Source organism: Vombatus ursinus, unplaced genomic scaffold (assembly GCF_900497805.2).
Source record: "Vombatus ursinus unplaced genomic scaffold, bare-nosed wombat genome assembly UNPS02014894.1, whole genome shotgun sequence".
NCBI classification, from domain to species: domain Eukaryota; kingdom Metazoa; phylum Chordata; class Mammalia; order Diprotodontia; family Vombatidae; genus Vombatus; species Vombatus ursinus.
This window is the reverse complement of record NW_020954672.1, coordinates 5,286,650-5,309,796: the sequence shown is the minus strand read 5'-3', so window position 1 is coordinate 5,309,796 and position 23,147 is coordinate 5,286,650.

Sequence of the window (23,147 nt, the reverse complement as noted above, 5' to 3'; positions counted from 1 at the left end):
GTTGTCTCACCTGAAACTAAGACCCAGAGAGGTTGTGCCCAAGGTCACAGACGTGATAGAGATGAGATAACTGCATCTAGGGTTTTAAACAATTCATACAATAAATATTGATTGATTGCCTACTTTGTGTGAGGCATTGGGCTACCACAGCTAGAAGTGATAGAACTTGAGGAGTGAACATCCTAGCACAAGAGATAAGATAAAAACGAACAAAAAAAAAAAACACAAAACAAACTAAATTTAGGGCTTTACCAGAAAGAAAAGAGCATAGGAGAGGGAGAGGCTAAGCAGTATGGAAAGAGTGCTGGATAGGGAAGTAGAGGACTTGGGTTAAAAAAACCTAGTTCTAATACTCAATCCCTTGGGCAAGTCACTTAAGCTATCTGGGTCTCTGTTTCCCCAACTATAAAATAAGGGTGTTAGACTAGATGACCTCTAAGCTCCTTTCCATCTCTAACTCCATGATTCAATGAAACTATGATCCTCAGAACACTCACTACTAACCAGAGGTGTATTGTTAAATGTTTAACAACCTGTTCCCCAGGAAAAATAAAAATGTGAATGGCACACACTTTTAAACTTAATCTGCATTATTAACATTTTCTCCATCACTTTCTTAAATCACCAAAACAATAAATCAAATACTGATTTGAAGAGTTTGCCAATTTGATCTGGAGCTGGCTCCAGCACATCCCTGCTCCTAAACCTCAGGGATAACAGGAAACTCATATTCTGGTCATACTGAAGGCCAGAAGTGAAGAATACTATGAGACCTTGTGGTAATAGAGGTGGGGGTAAAGTGAGTTTTCATTTCCCTTCCTATTCTCATTTTCAATCTGTTTGAAGATCACTACCAAAACATAACTTTGCTATACTGAATTTAGCTGCGGCAGCTGCAAATACTGACCAGCTGTTTCTTCTGTCCACCGAGACTCCTTAACCTCATTTCCATTTCATCATATGTTCAACTGGGGCCCCCTAGTGGCCAAGGAAATAAATCATATACCCTAACAAACCATCTTCCGAGATGCTTACTGGCTTTCACTCCATTCCCTTCAACCAACAATCTGCTTGAGGGGCAGGAAGAGACTGAGAAGTGGGAGGGCGACTTCTGGCTCGCTTCAGCAGTAGAATTGTTACAAATACAGACCACACCAGTAGCCATCCCTGAAAGTACCAGAATATCCAGGGGAAAAAAAGGTGAGAAACCAGCAGTCCCTCCAAAAGTCAATCAGTCTAAGTTCCCTTAGACAATACTAAGAACACAACTCACAAAGTCTTACTCCCCAGTTCTTCCTTTTCTAGATTATAAATTCTGTTGCAGGTAGAGTAGAGATGTTATATAAATATAGAGTACTATTTGCTAATTACCTCCAAGATGATTCATGGACTATTATAATTTCACTAAGACAGGTTCTTCTCTTAAACTTCTTTGATCTTGTCCACCTAGATATTTCTCTGTATGTAGAGATACTTTGGGCCTCCATACCCTCCCATCCACAAACTACAAGAGGATTATCCAGAAGCTCAATTTATACTCTTTTATTCCAGTTTCCCTAATCCAATATCAGTTTACTCAAGTAGATATGTCAATTCCATATCCAGTGGGGAGTCATGTTTGATTGGGGAATGCAACATGGCAGTGATGGACTTTTGTACTTCCATGTTGCTGTTGATCATGAATTTAGTGAAGATGAATTTAATTCATCTTCAAAAGATGGAGAGTTGGTGCAAAGGGCTGGTGGTTTCCATGCTCCTTTATCGATTTCTGGTTTGGACTTCCAATCATCAAAAGGGGCATCAAGCATTTTTCATAGTATCTTCTGTTCAGATTGTAAGGCCTTCTGAATGGTGACCTCCATGAGGATAGGGACCCAGTCTTAGCTAAACTTTGCAATAACTCCAGCACCTAGAAAAGTGCTCTGCACACAGTAGATGCTTGATCAATATTTGTTAAATTGTGGATATCAATCAATTGGCCATATCTTAATGAGCATGGCCTGAAAATGGAGATAGCATTTTTCTATATTTATAGGTGGCTCAGACTTACTCATTCAATCAATAAACATTTATTGAATGCCTGCTATGTGGTACATGTTGGAGATAAAAAAATAAAAATTCAACAGTTACTAATCTCAAGGAGTATAATTGTTCTTTTATAGGAATCCCCTTATTATGGAATTAAGAACAGTGCCTAGCACACAGCAGGTGCTTAATAAATATTTGCTGATTGATTAGTTGATTGATTTTCAGTGGGTCAATTTTTGGACCAAATGGAAATGAAATATTCTCTTGGATACATTGCAAATACCTATGTTTTACAACATATACTTAATATTTCCCTCATGTAACATTCAGGTGATAAGAAAACCCTAATAGTATTGCCATGGCAACCTTGGGACAAGAAATGATTGACATGGGAAAATCTTGATACAGAAGTTCAGAATCACAGCATCTTAAAGTTGGAAGGAACTTCAGAGGCCACTGTGTCCAAGCCATAACAGGATAAGAATCCCCTCTTCAAAGTCCCCAACAAATTTTTGTTTGAAAGATGTTTTTGCTTGAATATGTCAAGTGAACAAAAAATGACTACCTTCAAAAATGGTCTGCTTTACTTATGGAGGTGTATGAGGTATTCAAGGTGAACTAGCACCTCTGATGAGGGCTTACTGAGCCCTTTTCAGGACTGATCCTTCAATTTTGGTGTTCACCTTCATACAACTCTCACCTGTGGCTCCAAGAAGCTGTAGCATGCCCAGCAGCCACACCCTGCTAAGCCATCTTCACATTTAGACTAAAGTAGGTTGAAGGTAACTGATGGGCCTCAAACCATTGGTGACTTAGGGGGATGTCTACCCCAAGCATGTGAAGACTTCTCCTGGAGAAATGGGCAGATGAGAACAATTTGTTCCAATGGCCATAAACTGTGGAGTGCTTGGAGCTTGGTCAGACATCAAAGACACCAAGATCATCCACTGCATCCCAGGCCATTGTCAGTCATCTTGACTTTTGTCCTTCCATTGGACTCCAATGACTCCAGAAGAGAGAATGAGGCTAATGATTTTGTGCAACTCCACCTTACTTAAATTCAGTTCCCTTGCATGTCAAGATATCACCCATGATGTCACTGGTTCTCTTCAAAAAACGAAGGATGAACAACAATTCTGATTATAGATAGTAATAATTGTTAAGTTTTTATTTTTTTTTACTTTACTTAGCAATTAGGTTTTATCAAACCTAACGTCTCTGCAACTTCCACCCATTGCTCTTAATTATCACTTAGAGGGCCAAACAGAACGAGTCTGATCCTTCTTCTCCATGACAGATTTTCAAGTATTTGAAGACAAATATCATTCCCTTCCCCCACCATAGAATTTCTGCTCTCCAGGCCAAATGTCTTCAATCGTTTCAACTAATCCTTATGTAGAAGACTCTCCAGATTCTTTGCCATCCTGGTTGCACTTAACTAGAAGCCCCAGCTTATCAATAGCCTTACTGAAATTAAATAAAAAGAACCAAACAAAATACTACAGATAAGGATGACCAAGATAGAGTACAATAGAACTATCACTTCCTTAGTCAGAGGTTCATGGACTTCGAGTTGGAAGAAAGTTTAAAGATTATTTCATCAAACTCCCTCATGTTACAGTTGAGGATACTGAGGACTAGATAAATAAGGTGACTTGATCAACAGGTAATAAGTAGCAGAACCAGGAAATGAATCAAGGTCCTTTAACTTCAAATCCATAGTCTTTCCTTTGTACCATGATGCTATGTCTTTCTTAATGTACCCTGCAATAATAGTACCTCTTTTGCCTGCCAAATTGCAATATTAAATTAAGCTGGTAATTAACTAAAATCACTTTCTGTCTAGCCATGCCTTTCCATCTTGTAATGGTAAAGTTGACTTCTTTTCTTTTATTTTTTTGGGAGAGGCAATTGGGGTTAAGTGACTTGCCCAGGGTCACACAGCTAGTAAGGGTCGAGTGTCTGAGGCCAGTAAAGTTGACTTCTTGAACCCCAAGTCTAAAATTTTACATTTATCCCTATCGTTTCTTCTTACTAGATTTGGTTCAACATTCCAGTATCTGAGCCTACTTTTTCATCCTCGTTATGAAATATCTTCCTTACTTTTGTATCATCTATAAATCTGATGATCATGCTAGTAGCTTGTAATTCACCAACCACCATTATAAAGAGTGCTTCATCAGTTAGACAAGAGCATCATCTGAACAATCTACAAATTTAAAAAAATTAAAATGATGTTTGCACTGAGGTATTGGGCTAATATACACTAAGGTATATGAGTGTCCAAGTACACAATCTAATTTTTTCACCTTAATAATGTATTCCTACAATACACAGATATTCTTTCACAAGTTTGTTTTCAATAACACACCAGTTATTACTAGCTGCCATATGTCTCTGGAGGTGAAATGTATGGAAATTGTTAGAATGATCTCAGATCATTAATGAATGCTATTAGATATGAATAAAAGTGGAAAAGATCAATCACTTTGCTGCCATTTTCAAAGTCTGACCATTTGTCAGAGTCAAGCTCAGGTTGTGCCTTCCCCATGAAGCCATCTAAGACCATTACAGCCCACAGAAATTTCTCTGTTCTTCAAACTCTTGTAGCACTTAGTGTTTTTATTTTCATAGAGTCATCAAATGTCAGAGCTGGAAGGGAAGGGAAAGAAGGGAATAACCATTTATTAAGCACTTACTATGTGACAGGCACTCTGATAATCGTTTTATAAATATTATCTCATTCCTCATAACAACTTTATGAGATAGGTGCTATTATTATCCCCGTTTATAGTTAAGGAAATCGAGGCAGACAGAGGTTAAGTGATTTGCCCATGATCACATAGCTAGTAAGTGTCTGAGGCTAGATTTGAACTTAGATCTTCTTGACTCCAGGCTTAATTAATCAACAAATAAAAATTCACTAAGCACTTATTATGTGCCACGTGCTGTGTCTAACACTCTGTCTACTGTTCCACCTGGCTGTGCTTCCTAGGTAGCTTAAAGACCATGTCTAACCCTCTCACTTACAGATAACAAAACTAAGTGCCCAAGGCCAGACATAGCTGGTTACTGACAAAACTAGACCTGGAAGCCAGATCTCTTGATTTCTAGTGCAATCTTACTCCATGTAGAATGTCTTGCCTTCATAACTAGATTGTAATTTTGAAGATAATGAATTTTTATCATATGCTTCTTTGGCAAATCCCAGAGTCATCACCAAGTATTCATTAAGTACCTACAAGTGCCAGGCACTATGCAAAGCCCTAGGGCTACAAAGAAAGGCAAAAAAAATAATAATCTCTGCCCCAAAGAAGCTTATATTCTAATGAGGGCTAGCCACAATATCTAGACCAGTGTTGGATTCATAGTGGATGCTGAAGAAATGCTTAAATTCAATTTCAACTTTTAAGTACCTACTATGTTCATAGAATTATTGAATGAATCAATCAATAAAAATACTACTGAAACATGAAATATGTTGAAACATTGTTAAGATATGAATAATATTAAGGACACAAAAGGTAAACAACATGATAGCAACAGCTATATTCAGTTCAATAAAATCAATCCTTACTGTGTGACAGCTCCAGGTTTCTAGTTTCAGCAATGGCCTAGGTAGGGAAAGACACTAAGGCACCCTTTGAGCTTAAAAAAAATTGCCTGGCATGTTACTGGCCACCTGTAAGTCCAGCTACCGGTAGGGATAAGGCTGGCAGTTCTGAGCTGTCATGGGCTATGGTAATGAGTGCCCACACTAATTTTGTCAGTATGGTGAACCTCTGGGGAGCAGAAGGCAACCGGGTTTCCTACGAAGGAAGAAATTAGCCCATGTCAGAAACAGAGCAAGTCAAAACTTCTATCTTTTGCCTAGAGGCAGTTAGGTGATACAGCACATAGCATACTGGACCTGGAGTCAGGAGGATCTAAGTTCATCTCTGGCCTCAGATACCTCACTAGCTGTGTGATATAGGGTAAGTCACTTAACTTCTATTTGCCTCAGTTTCCTCAACCATAAAATGGGGACAATAACAGCACCTACTCTGCTGGGTTGTTGTGAGGATCAAATGAAATACTATAGTGCTTGGCACATAGTAGGCACCATATTTAAATGTTCTTATTCCCTTCCCTCATATTGGTAAGTAGTGGGTTCAGGTTCCATGAGAAGCCCCTGAACTTCCAGCCAGTTTTTTTTTTAATATTTTACTGGTTTTAATTTTCATAGAATTGTAGAAGGTTAGAACTAAAAGAGATCTCAAAAATCTGCTGGTCCAAACTGTTCATTTTATAGAAAAGGAATCAGTTCTGAGACATCAGAGGTCACAAAAGTTTGTAATAGAACTTGGTAGAACTAAAAGCTTCCAGGAGAGCAAATATTCTGATTGTGAGGGCAGGATCAGCTGGCAAGTGTTTTAATGTGAAAAAAAGGTAAAGAGCACATAGACACTAATTTATTATGAAATCAAAAGGTAGAAGCACATCCTGGGTGCAGGTGTAATCCAGGGATTGGTTTGCATCTCTGAGTATCTGGCACATCATCAATCTTCTGCCCATCATAGCCCTTGAGAGCCTCAAAGAATAACTTACTCTGTTACATGATGGTCCTGTGAATAGCTCCGAGGCTATGACCTGCATACTCAGATCACAAAACAAATCTTGTTTTGCTTGTATGGCCTGTCTCCAGTGCAGGGGATGTTGAGTAGTTTCTCTTAGTCTGTAAAACTGGATTTATGGCACTCTTAAAATCTGAATCTGACTGCTAATCCCTCGCTACTCTGCCTTCCCAAATCAAATTCAGTCAGTCCTGTCTAGCTCTGTTTGAATGTGTCCTTTGACTGAGTAATGTTATTTCAAGAAAAAACACTCAAATCAATTTAATGCAAATTCCTATTCACAGCCTGGTTGACCCATCAGGACACTGACAATAATAGATTGGAGTACTTAATTCCTGAGGCATGTGACTCATTGAGTGCATGGGAATCAATTTCCATCTCTAGGACTGCATAATCTGTCTTTGGCATTCTGTTACATATTGTGACTAGAATATGCCATGGAATACTGAAAGGGAAAATAAATGGAAAGCTGTCACCCTTCCTCACAAACAGAATGAAGCCCTTCCATGGCTTCTTGGTCATCTTTCTTACAATTTCCAGATGTTGAATTGGCAAGATGTTCTACCTATCAGTCCTTTGGATCAAGAGATTAGCAATTTTCTTTGCCTCTTGAATTAGCACATAATCTACACCCAGTCATCTGTAACCTTTGGCAACACTTGCCAGAGATGGTGTTCAGCCATGGCCAGTGCTCAGTGGCACATGAGCCAGTTACTCACTTCCGTTCCTGCACCCCCTTCTTCTCCCTCCAAATTGTCTCTTGCAATCAACTTTTCTTTTTTGTATGTTTGTTTTGAAAGGCAATCAGGGTCAAGTGACTTGCCCAGGGTCACACAGCTAATAAGTGTCTGAAGTCAGAATTGAACTCAGGTCCTCCTCACTCCAGGGCCAGTGATCTATCCACCGTGCCACCTAGCTGCCTCCTACATGGCACTTTTCAAAAACTATAAATCCTTGAGTTCTTCTACCAATTAAGTAATAAAAGCACATTTAAGTGAAAAACAAATTTATGCAATTCTTATACCAGTACCAAATAGTAAAAGGAGCAAACATCCTGTATCCTAGTCCTGGTTTTGTCACCTGTTAGTCACATGATTTCTAACAAGTCCATTTCTCAAAGCCTCACTTTTCTTATCTGTAAAATGGGGTTGATAATAACTTTATTCGTAGTTATTATTCAGCTCATGAAAAATAATGGCTATAAAGCAGTTTGTATAACAGATTATCATTCTTATTTGTGTTATACATAGAGAACTTACATACCTACTTCCTCTGAAACAACTTCTCAAATGCTATTCTGTAATTCTGGCCCCTTAGTCAAAGTATCATATCTTTCTTTTGGTAATGTCAAAATCAAATCATAAATTTATTGTTTTCTTTCTCTGAATGTCAACCAGAAAAAAGAGACATCATTTTCCCCAGCCTTCAGCTTGGAGATTAGGTTCTGATAAATCAGGAGAATCTTTATTTCACTGTCCCCAGACAACATATTGTTAAGGAGAGGACACAGGTTTTGGAATCATATGACTTGGGTTTGAAGCTTGGCTCTGCTCTTCACTCCCTTTTGTGACTAAGGCACTTCACTTAACCTGTCCATGCCTTATTTTCTTCACCTGTGACATGCAGGTGCTGGGTATGATTATCTCAAAGGTCCCTTTTAGCTCTAAATCCTATGATCTTAAGTAGATTCCTGGCTATCCAATTTGAGAAGCTGCAGTGGTCCATATACTCCTACTAACACTTTGCAGACTCATAAAAGTTGAAGTTATAATGGATTTTAGAGGTCACCTAGTCCATCCTCCTCATTTTCCAGAAAAGGAAATAGACTCAGAGAGAGATAAGTCTTCTGACTTCTCTGTGTCACTTTCCCAAAAGCACCAGTAAGTGTTGGAGGTGATAGCTGTGTTAGCTGGTTATCCACGAGCACAATTTTCTCTAAGGTCCAAATACACATGACTTCTAGGAGAGAATGTAAGATACTTGGAGAAAGGAATGTATGTATGTCTAATGATCTACAGAAAACACGTAACAAGTATAATCTAGTGTATGTAGAATTAAAGAGAGCAGGTAGGGGGAAAGAGGTTCTTTTGAGAATTGTTTGTTCATAGCTAGCTATTATTAATATTATTACTTAGCAACAAGCCCTCCAGACTTTTCCTCTTTTCAATACTGTGGGTTTTTTTCTCTTTTTGGCAAATTACCCTAAAAAGAAACCTGTCCACATTTATCTATGCACAAGCCTGAATCACCTTCTCTTTCAGCCTCAGTTTCCCCATCTGTAAAATAGAGATAATAACACTTGTGCTACCTACCCTACCTAACAGTCTTGCTCTGAGCAAAGCACTAAGTAAAACTTAATTCTTCACTATTTCAAGGATCTGTATTTACATTAGTAAAATAGATCTCAAAATTTTTGTAGACAGTCTTTGAGAGTTTCTTGCCTGTAGACTAATCTGGTGATGGGCTTCTCCAGATTTAGCGAGGCTAATCTTTGGGCAAAATGCTGGATGTTTCCTGGAACCTTTTCCAGATTAGTGGAAACTGCCACAGCCTTACACTGATGGCTCAGACTTCAAGAACCCAGTGTCATCCACCCCCAAGCCATGGTGAAGCATCAGAGGGCAACATTAGTGCATTATATAATTTCAAGTTCTTTACTGCACATATTTGCCCCTTGGGCTTTCTGAGCATCTGTTTTCTTCAGGGGGCACTAGATGGATGAATCATCCCTGAGGAGAAGGGCTGCTGTTCAGTAGGAGAAAACAATTGCATTCTGGCCTTGAATAGTAGTGTTTTAAAGGGGCATCAATATAATTGTAGTACTCATGTTAGAATGGAGTCCAGGGTGTGATGTGAGAAGATAATCACCTTCTTAGGAAATCAAAATCTTAACAACTTTCTTCTTCCTATGTTCACCACCCTTCTCCACTATCCCCTTTAAGAAATATCTCCAAAAAGTCAAACACATAGGTAAAGTTGAGGCTTTTCTCATTTCTGTTCAGACTTCAAGGAATTACATTCATCAGGACTAGGGACTGCACCTGCAATTTCAGGCATAAAGAACTACCTCTACTAATGTAGGTCAGCAGTGGTGGGCTGGCAAATGGTTAAAGACTGACTCTGGAAAAAAAATGTGCATGGGACACACTTTTAAATTTAATTTGTGTGAACACTTTCTTCACCAATTTCCTGAATGCTATCAAGCTCAAATAGAAAGTGGACTACTAAACTGTCCATAAGAATCACAACAGGACACAAATTGACTTAGAAAGCCACATATTAATATTATAGTTATTGTATTTTTATTTATTTTGTTAAATATTTCCCAATTACATTTTAATCTGGTTTGGGGTATACTTGGGAGTGTTGTGGGAAGTATGAGGCTCACAAGTGGTGTATTTGACACAAATCACCAATTCAAGCCCTGATTGGTAGTTTGCCAGGTTCCAAGATGCTCACATTGAAATTTTAATGAACTTAGAGGATCAGTCTCTAACATACCGCTATAGGTCCAGCATCTTACTTTCACCTTCTATACTTAAGAGAGGTACATAGAGCACTGAAAAATTAAGCTCAAGTCATATAAGCCTGTGTGACTTGCCCAAGATCTCATAACCAGTGTGTGTCAGAGGCAAAATTTCAGCCCAGGTCTTCCTGGATTTGAGACAATCCATCTATCCTCTATGTCACACTGCCTCATTTGATAACCAAGTTGAATTAGAGAAAATACTCTGAAGAAATCCATATAGCAAGAAGAAAAAAATTGTATTTCAAATGATGGTCCTGCACTGAATACCCCCAAGTCATTTCATCCTTATCATAAACTGAAGATGTCCTGCAAGCACCAGAAAGAACCCAAATTAAATGGGACCAAAAGACATCTGGCCTGGTTGGTTAAATGGGAGTGAAGGGGAAAAATCATCTGTTTAACTTATTGAAAATCTCCCTAAAATACATTCATCTACTTTCTTTCTCTTTCAAGTACAGTATAGACAGCGAAGTGGTTCAGTGGGTAGAGTATTGAGCCTATGGATGGGGAAGCTGCAGCCTCGAGTCCACAGGTGATCCTCTAGGTCCTCAAGTGTGGTCCTTTAACTGAATCCAAGCTTCACAGAAGGGGATTTGTTTTGTGAAGTTTGGATTCCATCAAAGAGCCACACTTGAGGACCTACAGGGTCACATGTGATCTCAAGGCTGTAGGTTTCCCACCCCTTTTAGAGTCATAAGTTCAAATTTGACTCCAGATACTTCCTAGCTGTGTGATCCTAGGCAAGTCATTTTACCTCTCTCTTTCTCAGTTTCCTTGATTGTAAAATGGGGATTATAATAGCACCTAACTCCCAGGGTTGTTCAAATAAGATAACATTTGTAAAGTGCTTAGCACATTGTCTGGTATATAGTAAGAAGTACTTAATAAATAATTAGTCCCTTCCTTCCTAGTGAATATAATTGAATGTTTATTTAATGATTAAGAATCTTGCAGGGCCTCCAGATTATCATTCTGAACAACATCATGGAGATTGTACTGGTAGAAGGTCTATGCAATTATATTTAATGACTGCAGGACCTCACCTGAGAGTTATTCTAAAATTATTTTCATTAATTAACCCTTGATATGAACTTGCTTTCTTTTCATTTGCTTCTTGCTCTTAAGAGCAAAGTATAGCCAAAAAATCTAATTAATTACAGACTACAATTTGTTGGGTTTGGGAGAATCAAGAATTTGCTGCAATATACTAGCTATCCCCAAGCTCTGAGTTCAAGGAAGATTGCATGTTTGGTTTAAGGATGAATCCATACTCAGTCAGTGACTTGATTATGGGCACCAGCCTCTCTTATTTGCCTCATTTGTCAATACAGCTGATGAATGTTTTACTAGCAAATGCTGGATTTGTGTGATTTTGTAGCACTAAACTGAAAAAATTCCAGCTTACTAATGGGCGACATTGGGGTGGGGAGGAAAAAGAAGGGCAACAGGAAGGAGAAAAACATTTGAATCCTATATGTGAGGGCTAATGGGAGCTCCCAGGTGTTCATTGACAGAGCCAGAAAGGATAAAGCTTTCATGAAAAAATAATGTGATTAATAAGGACACACAGCTAGTACCAGTTATTCAGTCACTATCCTTGAAAAATTGAAATAAATAACAAAAGGCCTTTAAAATAAGAAACCTCACAGATAACATTTAACTTTTATATAGCACCTACTATGTGCCAGTCACTGTGATAAGTCCTTTACAAATATCTTATTTGATCCTCACAACAATCCTGTAAGCTGGGTACTATTATTATCTACTTTTACAGTGGAAGAAATTGAGGCTAACAGTGGTTAAGTGACTTGCCCAGAGTCACACAGCTAGTAAGTGCCTGAGGAGGATTTGAACTTAGTTCTTCCTGACTCTAGGTCCAACACTCTATCCACTGGGCCACCTAACTGGCCTGTAGATTTCTGGCTTATCAAGCAAAAAATACTTGCTGAATAAGGGACACTAAAAGAAAGAGTGGAGTAAGAGGGAGTCCAGTGACCAAATATCAATAAGAATATTTTAAGGACATTCCATCAGGCAGGGAATGAATCAAAACACATGACTATCAGGTCTATATGGAATATAGGTTCATTCTGCTGCTGCTGCTGCCCTACTTCTCCCTACTGGGACCAAGTTCTCACCACTTGAACCCTGCAACCCATGTCCCTAGACCCTAGGGAAGTTAATCTTCTAAACTTTGGAACTCATGCCCTAGGGCTGAACAATCTTGTTTGGTGACTGAGTGAGCTCCAAGCCAGGCCTTGCTTCACATCCTATTCAGCCATCTACCCAATCCATCTTGTCACCTACCCTACCATCACAGGTGTAAATCTTCCCCAACTCCAGCACACGTCCACTTTCCACCTCACGTCCACTTTCCACCTCTTTCTATTCAGCACAGTAATCAAATCAAAAGTACCTTGCTTCTGTAAAGAACAGCTCAAATGACTGCCCTGGAGAACAACTCAACAACTCAGACCAAAATTCCCTTCCCTAAGCACCTCTCCCTTATATGTGTTGTATCTCCCTATTAGAATGTAAGCTCTTTGAAGATAGGAACTAACTTAGTTTTTATTCTTTTATCCTTATCATTTAGCACACAGTATATATTTGATTTTTTTCATCAATTCATTCACCTTCCCTATATGGTGTGATTGGAGATGCACTGAATATGTCCCTGTCTAAAACACTGCCCCCTCAAACTATCAGACCTCCATTAGGGATTCATTCCTTTGTATCCTGAAGGCTTTTTTTCCAGATACTCTCATTAAAATGTACCTTGAGAGGTAATTTGAGTTATCACCTAATATCTTGTTGTTGATAATATCAAGTGAGTTGAAAGCCAGCAAGATAAGCACCTGGGATGCCTGGGAGGGGCTAAAAAGGGAAGTGAGAGAGCATTGATAACTAACTTTTTTCACCTTCATTCTGTGTCACCAATACTGGATGTAGGAAAGGGGGAAAAAGTGAACATCTCATTAATAACTGACGTACCCTGGGGGATTGGACAACACCCACAGTTTCCATAGGGCAGCAAGTTTCTTAGGGTTGGCAGCTCTTTTTGGTTTTTTAATCCAGAAAGAAGGCAAAAAAAAAATGGCCCTTAATATAAACTACTCAATACATCCACAGTCAGGCGGTTGCATTTTGCTGACAGGGGAAAAAATCTTTTCAAAATCTAATAGTCACCTACTGTAACTTTATATGTGAAGTCAATATGAGCTCCAGAATTTGAATAGTAAGCTTTCAGAAACCCTATACATAATATTTTTCATTACATTAAGTTGCATGTACAGAGAAATGGGGCTTTTTTCAGGGCTATGTAAGTGCAATCATACTTTCTGATGGAGTTTCAACAATGGAACTCGTTTATTACACCCTGGAGCCAACTCCATATCTGATGCCACACAGTAATGAGATTTTTAATACTTATTAACCTCATGTATTTTGCAAACTGATAAAATTGAAAAGAGAACTGTGTCTGTGGCATGACTGAGATTTTATTCGACCATTCTGTGTCTAATATCTCAGAGATATTATTTTAGCTTCCTTTTCTTTTAAAGCCTAAGGAAATAAAATTCAAAATGACTCCTTTGATTTTAAAAATCCAGATCTCTAGGACCAAAAAGTATCCTGCCATACTTCAAACCGAACTTCAAGTCTTTAGGCAAAGTGGGCCTTGTCTTGAAACTTACCCTCTTGAGCCTTCAAGAGTTGGAGACAGCAAGAAACATATGACCAATTTTTAGAATGTTTTACTTTTCAACCAGGTTTTTCTCCCTTGTGTAGCCTGAGCCTCACCAGAAACCCCGGCATAAGGCAGAAAAATTCAGGACCTGAGACAAAATGGTGGCAGGGATTTGACATCCCCTAGAAGAGGATTCATTTATACTTTTGCCACACCTGTGATGGGAGGCCAAAACGGAGGTGGGGGGGGGCCTGAAATACATTTAATGATCCTTTTACATTTTTTCAGTCCTAAGTCAGAACAGTTTGGTTATTAAGACCTCTGCTATTGATTTCCTCTACTACAAACCTTGATACATGTGCCTGTGTATGTGTGTGTTTACCTGAGACCTCATTGCTCAGATTTCCCTTCATGTTACCCTCATTTGCTGTTGAAAGAAGGTTGATCAGTCCTTTTACTCTGCCCTTCCTTCCCCTTTGATAAAGTAATATTCACATGACATGAACAGTGGTAAAGAGAAGCAACTTTGACTGAATCCAAACAAAGCATTCTGTGAAGTTTAGATTCAGTCAAAGTGCCAACCTTGAGGACCTAGAAGACCACATGTGGCCACAGGTTCCCCATCCTGGAACTAGGTGATATATTGAATAAAGTACTAGAACTGGATTCAGGAAAATATGAGTTCAAACAATGCTTCTGGCACTTACTAGCTGTGTGACCCTGGGCAAATCACTTACCCTCACTTTCTTCATCTATAAATTGGGAAAAATAATGGCACCTCTCCTATGAGAATAAAATGAGAAAATATCTATATAATCACTTTGCACAGCTTACTCTATAAGTTCTAGCTATTATCATTATTAATTATTAAAGTGGTAAACCCACTAGCTGGGGGCAGCTGGGTGGCACGGTGGATAGAGTGCCAGCCTTGGAGTCAAAAAGACCTGAGCTCAAGTCCAACATCAAACACTCACTAGCTGTGTGACCCTGGGCAAGTTGCTTAACTCTGTTTGCCTCAGTTTCCACATCTGCAAAATGAGCTGGAGAATGAAATGGCACACAGCTCTAGTGTCTTTGCCAAGATAATCTTGAAATGGAGTCACAAAGAGTCAAACACAACTGAAACAACTGAACAAAAAAAAACCCACTACAGGTAAAAACATAGGGAAAAGAGGCAGCATAAATTCCACCCCAGGTACATAGATATTATATTCTACCCATTATTTTCTGAACCTGAGCAAGTTGAAGTAGGTGGTACAGGAAGATAAGCAACCCCACCAAGTAGTACTTAAACAACATTAACCAATAATTAGCTCTCATGGGTTCAACTATTGCAGATGATTTCTATATCTACATATCCAATCCTTCTCCTCTCTCTCTCTCTCTCTCTCTCTCTCTCTCTCTCTCTCTCTATATATATATATATATATATATATATATATATCTGTCTCTGTGTGTCTCTGTCTCTCTGTCCCTGTCTCTCTCTCTGTCTCTCTCTGTCTCTCTGTCTCTGTCTCTGTCTCTGTCTCTCTCTCTCTCTCACACACACACACACACACACACACACACACATTAATGGATTCCTTGAGGTCTATCCACAGACTCCAAGTTAAGAACCCCTGCTCTAAAAACTGACTAATGAAAAAGTCTACGTCCCTTAGGTTAAGAGGGTGTGGCAACACTTACTAACTGGAGTGAGAAACAAAAGGACAAGGAAGTTAGTGACGGCTTCCTAAGGTCGATTTTGGACTGGATTGACAGAATTGCTGGACAATTGTGACAGAGGTTCCTTGAGCATGAAGCTTGAAGGTGAAAAAGGCAGAGACTTGAATGAAAGCTAAGGTACATTTGTTCTCCTTCAGCTATTGATATTAAATTTGTGACAGCCAGGCAATACAGTGTAGACATTAGCCTTTGTGGTACTTGAGTCATGCCCCATTTCAGTGCTAAGGCTGCCCACAAGCAAATGCTGCCATGCTGATCCAAGATACCTCAAAGGAGCAGATATCTTGACATCCTGAAAGAATAACCTTGTGTTCCTGTTCATCCATGCAGCTGTGACCAGGAGACTCACCAAAGATTCTATATCACTCTCTAATCTAGCCTTGACTTAAATGATTATATTCTGCCTCTCTTTCACAAAGAGATGAAAAGTCTAAAATAAGAACCTGGAATTCTGGGTTAGTTCTCCTCCTCAATCCCATGCTGCAGCTGAGAAATGAGAGACAGAATCCAACCTAAAAAGTTTTTTTCTGCCTTTCAGATATGCTGGGTCCAGGGAACAAATGGAACTTACAATGTATCTTACCTGCTTTATTAGATATACTAATCTAATTAAATTATGTATTTAAATCATGATCTCGAGTCAAGGTAATAAATGAAGGAATACAAACAGAGAGCATGGAAGAAGCAAGACCAAGTAGGTGGAAGCACAAAATGTGAAATTAAATGTATCATACTCCTAGATAAGAAATGACCTAGAGGAGTGAGGTAGAGGCAGTGGGACAGGGTGCTGAGTTTGATTGACAACAACCTCTGTCCATGGTTCTGAATGCTCAAAAAGGACCACACTACAGCTGTTACCACACATCCCTATTACATGCAGAACAAAGTATTTAAAAAAAATTTTAACAAGGTTTTTGTATGGAAATTTAAACTGCTTTTTTATCACAAACAGTCTTTCCATTTGACTTCCATTCCCTACTGGGAACTCAAGCAGCAGGACTAGTGCTATGATCTCAATAGGAGCAATGCTAAGATCTCAGTGGGGAGTTCCTGGGCATGATCTTGAAGTGGGGGGTGGGGGGACACTTTCCATCTCCCAGGGTTTTATGTAAGTACCCATCTTTCCACCCTTGGATGCAAGCCAGAAGCCTGACAGGCATATTAGAGGAAAGTATGGTCACACTAAAAGGATTTCTCTGAACCTTCTTCCATTTGTTTTTCTTGCTATTCCTAACCAGCAGCTGCCTTCCTGTTTGTGGTTGGTTTCTTTTCTTGTTTACACTTCATCACTCTCACCTAACCTTTGCTCTTTCTCAAACCATTCATTCATTCATTCATTCAAAAAAAATGTTTCAGTGGCTTATGTAAAAGGACCTGTGCCAAGTAATAATAAAGATGAATGTTCATGGTCTCTGTTCTCAAGGAGATTACAACCTAGCAACCAATTCTTCCCATCTCCATTCAACTCCCATTGTTCAGTAAATTTTTCCCTAGTTTGCAAAAATCTTTATGGCTTATTGAATTCAATGGTGGGTGATTGGAGTTGGAATTAGAAAATCTTGGTAATGAATAAGATGGAGGTGACAGGAAGAGAGCAGTAAGAAAAAAGAAGAGAAGAGGGACTGAGATGATGGGAAAGGGAATGTATCCAGTCTTGGATTATTTAGGACTTCCAATGGGGTTGGATGTGAGTGCCATCCACTACATTGATCCCCACTCCCTGTCCTACTGGTTGCTTGGGATAGCTCCACTCTTCCCACACTTGCCACCATGGGTGCACTTCTTTCCTCTGCATCCTCTATAGAAAATGCCCCAAAGTACTTCCCATTTATCATCCCTATAAGAATTGCTGCCATTTATATAGTACTTTACAAATTACAAAGCACTTTGGATCTATTATCTTATTTGATTTTCACAAAAAATTCTGTGAGCTAAGGACATTATCTCATTTTGTTTGAGGAAACTGAGGCTCAAAAAAGTTTGATGATTTGGTAAAGGTCACATAAATAGCAACTGGTAGAGCTAGAATTGCAACCCAGATCTCCTGGGGTCTTTTATTTTCAATTATCAAGTATTCTTTTTTTCTCCCTCCCACCTGTCTCACCAGAAAAAGAGAGACAGAGACAGAGAAATTTCTAAAATTTTTGTAAAGAATCCCTATATCACACAAGCACAGTAAAGCTACACATTCCCACATAGGTCACATTCAAAACTACTTTTTTTTTTCATTCTGCCTATTAGTCCTTCATCTCTCTATCATGAGGTGGACAGTATGCTTCTTTATCAGTCCTATGACCATGTTTGATTATTTAATTAATCAGAGTTCCTAAGCCTTTCAGAAATGTTCATTTTTATAACATTGATGTTCTAATGAAAATTGTTCTTTTGGTTCTGCTCACTTCATTCTGCATCAGTTCATACAAGTGTTTCATGTCTATTTGAAACCACCTCTTTCCTCATTTCTTATAGCACAGTGATATTCCATTGCATTTATATACCACAAATTGTCTTTCTACTACACTTAACTGCCTCCTATAAGTTCCTTCAGGATGAGGACAAAGTCCCCTCTGACCCATGGTGGCTTCCACACAGTAAATATTCTGCAAATATTTATTTTATGAATCAAAAAGGTAACTTTGTAAAGTAGCTGTTGTAGGGTGTGGGCAAAATCTCTTCACTTTACACACTTTACTGAAGGGAGTATTCCCTTCAGTGGTGCAAATCAAGGATCAAATGAAAATCTCTTCATTTTACACAAAATCCTTGAAATAAAATATTTTCAAACCATTTTTATTAAAATGTTCACTATTAGTTGGGCCAAATAACAAAAGGTTGTTTTAAAATATATTTTCAGATCAATTTTACTCCAGATCTGATGTCATTATAAACAACTTTGTGAGAAAGACGTGACCATTTGTTTCAGGAGCTTGATATATAACAAAGATGAGAGAAGAAGAGAAACACAGCTATACCGCCGCTCATAGAAGATTACCTTTCCATTTCTGGTTGTGGGAGAGATGGCTTAAAGGGGAAAGAGTCATTGAAGTTCCACGAGAGAGGTTTAGGAGCATCAGGCAATAGGTTCAGGGCTAGTGTATTTCATGGTGGTTTGAAAGGCTAACCCGAAAGTTTTAAGTGAAGCAACCTGGAAGTAGACATAAAAGTTGCTGTGAGAGTCAGAAAGTATACTTGTAGGAGGTAAGAGAGTAAGTGAATACTGAGAGAGAATGTGGTTTTGGTAAGAGGTACTGGAGAAAGGCAGTGCAGAAGCTGAGGAGACCACAGAGCTCAAACCATTTTGGAGTGGCCTGAAAGGAAGACTGGAGTGAGAACAGAGGCTATACACAGGGAAGGGCTGTGATGTGGGTGAGAGTGTCCCTCAACCTTAGAATATATATGACAATACAGACCGAGCAATGATGAGAAGCTGCAAGATCATACTCTAACACAGGCAGTATCTGAATCACGGACTTCAGAATTCCCCTATTGGATTGCAGATTTGGAAGGAAAAGAGGCCGTAAGCAGCCTAAGACAGTGGTGCCATACTCAAATAGAAAAAGGGACCACCAAGCCATACAGTAAGAATCCCTGCAGCCATAGCATGACTTTTGTTGTTGTTGTTCAGGTATTTCAGTCATGAATGACTCCATTTGGGGTTTTCTTGCAAAGATACTGGAATGGTTTGCCATTTCCTTCCCCAGCTCATTTTACAGATGAAGAAACTGAGGCAAACAGGGTTAAATGACTTGCCAAGAGTCACACAGCTAGTAAATGTCTGTGGCCAAATTTGAACTCAGGAAGAGGAGTCTTGCTGTTGCTAGACCTGGCCCTCTACTCACTGCACCCCCTTGATACCCCTATATAGTCACTTAGAAAACTACATATTAACATTATCTTTGTTCTATTGTATTTTTATTTATATTAATAACACTTTCTGTGTACATTTTAATCTGGTTTGAGCAGTACTTGGGAGTGTTATGGGGCCCCCCAACCACATGTCACACCTCTGGCCTAAGGCATTGGATAACCGGGCATTTTTCTCTTGGTGTTTTATTTCAATGCTGAATTGAACATTTCAAAAGACCTGCGAGTTCATCAGTGTGGAGGATTCCCTTCAGTGGTGCAAATGGAGGATCAAATGAAATGACCCGTGCACAGTGCTTCACAAACTTAAAGCATTATAGAAATGCTAGCTACTATTATTATTATTAAATTACAGCCCCTTCATGCCAAAATAGATGATTTCATGAGCTACTATGATTTTTTTAAAAATCTCTTAGTATCCAATTTTCTAGTCATGGCCTTCTCTGAATTAAGCAAGGGTGAACCAATTTGGAGAAGAGATTAAAATAGAAGAAAAAGAAGAATCTTTCACCAGGCCCATATTCAAAGACTTCTTCAATTGACAGGACTTGCCAGAGCTTGTCTCCTACTAGCTTATCCTCCAATAATCCAGGGTGATCTCTACTCTGCCAAGAAGCACTGAGTGAAGAAAGTGGTTTTTAACTGAATGTGAAGTCATCCAATAAGATGCAAAACAACTTTTATTCTTCCCTTCACTTCCATTAGCTATTTTTTTCAGATGGTTTCAGCTCACAGTATTTTTGCTTTAAATATATATAGTTAGCATTTATATAGGCCTTTGGCAAATAAGTGGCACAGTGGATAATGTTAGATTTGGAATGCGGAAGGAACTGAGTTCAAATACTGCCTGAAACAATAGCAACCTCATCCTGGGCATATCATTTAAACTCTGTCTGCCTCATTTTCTGTAAAATGGGAGTAACAATAGCACCTACCTCCCAAGGTTGTATGCAAAATGTCTTATAAATGTTTTTGTAATTTTATTGGAAGCATGGAATTATCTTTTCAAATTTGATATTATAATATGTGTGTGTGTGTGTGTGTGAGTACGTGATTTCAGGATCACTAGAATTAATGGTAGAGATATCTATGATAGAGATAAGAGTTATGGGATAATAATCATCATATTTGAGTTTTTTCTCCATATATTTCTTCTTTGTCTGCTATTTGGGAGGTGATTGGGTTCCTATCTTTACCTACTTTTGTATGACTCAAGTGTGAGATGGCATTCCTAAACCCCTCTAATCTTGACACTCAGAGCAGATTCTGTCTTGGGGATTCTCAATAGAAACTGATCTCTTTGTTTTATATCTCTTACCCTGAATCTCTATCTGGGAAAAAAAAAATTATCACAATCTGAATCAGTTTAGCCTACCCATAGAGATATTCATTATATTCATGAAAATAACACAAGGTTTCCAATATTTTTAAATATATGATATTTGTTTAGGACATTACTGAATATAAAGTTGATTCAAAGCATGAAGCATATACAGGACATTAGGTGCTCATATCCTAGCTTCCCTTACCAAATGCAACTGGCATTAGTGATCAGTCATTAAATCTGATAAGAATTGCTTCTAGACCAGTTAGGAACCACTATGGATAGGGATTTGGACCTACATTCAGAAGATCTGAGTTTAAATATGGCCTCAGACACTTTTTATTTGTGTGATCCTAGACAAGTCACTTAACATCTGCCCTAGTTTCCTCATCTATAAAATGGGGCTAATGATAGCATCTACCTCCTGGGATAGCTGTAGAGATAAAATGAGATAATATTTGTAAAGTGCTTTGCAAATCTTAAATCTCCATATAAATAGTAGTTATTATTCTCTGCACAGTTTAGTCTCGGTCCCTTAGAACTCATTCTACCTGTAGGAGAAATCTAGGAATAGTTCCAACAGTCTGAGTACACTGTTAATTCTGATCCCATGGCAAGTATAGGTTCTTCATCCCCAAGGGGTAATAGATTTATAACTGAAAGGGACCTTCGAGGCTATCTAGTCCAACCACCTCATGTACAGATAAGGAAACAGTGTCCTAGAGATATCATGTCTTGCCAAGGTCACACAGACAGTAACAAAGAAAAGTTTAAACTCAGATCCTCTGACTCCAAAGCCAGGAGTCTTGTCTATTGGGTCATGCTGCCTCCTCGTTCAGTAATGTTGCCCTATGCTCTTCCACTCACTGACTTCCTGAATACGGTGAGATCATCAGCACAGACCTAAACTTCCAAGTAGCTCATTTCACTAGATACATTTCCATAAGCTGTTGAAAAGTGACAGGGCCCCTAAGGGGCCTCACATAAGCCCAGGGGTGATGCACTTAAATTAATAAAAACCCTACTGGAGAGATGAAGCCCACCTTCCTTTTCTTTTCTTTAGCCAGGGGATTAGTAAAGTGTCTATTACGCAGATCCAGCACTGATAACTACTGATTGCCCAGCAAATAGTCCAGTGTGTCCTGAACCACCTTACTTCTTTTATTGAAGATCCAGTAGCCCCTACACATCTAAACTTCCCAGTCTTTTTTTACACTGCTATTACAGGTGAAGTGTATGTACTTTGAAACTTGATAGTAAATCTGTATCAAACTGTTGGTGTTCTCAAGGGAGGGGGAGGGGGATGAAGGAGAGAGAGAATCTGGAACTCCAAATTTTTAGAAATGAATGATAATGTTTTTGTTTACCATTAATTGAGGAAAAAATAAAATAAAAAAATAAATGTAGAAGGAAACTTGATGATACTGTTGATTAATAGCTTCTTCAGATGATTCCTTAGGTCCTCTCTTTTGTTTTGTTTTGAGAGGTTTCGTCTTTTTTTGTGAGGCAATTGGGGTTAAATGACTTACCCAGAGTCACACAACTAGTAAGTGTTATGTGTCTGAGGCCGGATTTGAACTCAGGTCCTCCTGACTCCAGGGCCAGTGTTCTATCCACTGTGCCACCCAACTGCCCCATTTTGTCTCTTTTTTATTTTTAGTTTTCAACATTCACTTTTATAAGATTTTGAGTTTTAAATATTCCCCCTTCCCAAGAAGGCATGCAATCTGATTTAGGAAATACATGTACAATCATATTAAACATATTAGTCATGTTGTGAAAGAATAATCAGAGCAAAGGGAAAAACCATGAGAAAGAAAAAACAAACAGAAAAAGAAAATAGTATGCTTTGATCTGCATTCAAACTCCACAGTTCTTTCTCTGGATGTGGATAGCACTTTCCATCATGAGTCTTTCGGAACTGTCTTAGATCATTGCATTACTGAGAAGAGGTAAGTTTATCAAAGTCAGTCATCGCATAATATTGCTGTCATACAATGTCCTTCTGGTTCTGCTCACTTCACTCAATATCAGTTCATATAAGTCTTTCCAGGTTTTTCTGAAGTCCACCTGCTAATCATTTCTTACAGAACAACAGTATTCCATCACATTGATATACCACAACTTGTTCAGCTATTCCCTAATTGATGGCCATCCATCTCAATTCTTTGCCACCACAAAAACAGCTGCTATAAATATTTTTGTACCTGTGGGTTCTTTTCCCTTTTTTATGGTCTCTTCAGGATACAATAGATCTCCCATTCTGGAGAGACCAGTTTTCCATGACCACCCTTGAAAAGGTCAAGATCATTAAGCTGAATTGTGTGACTCACCCCTTAGTCACATATAATACTGATACAGGGAAAAACTCAATCTTCA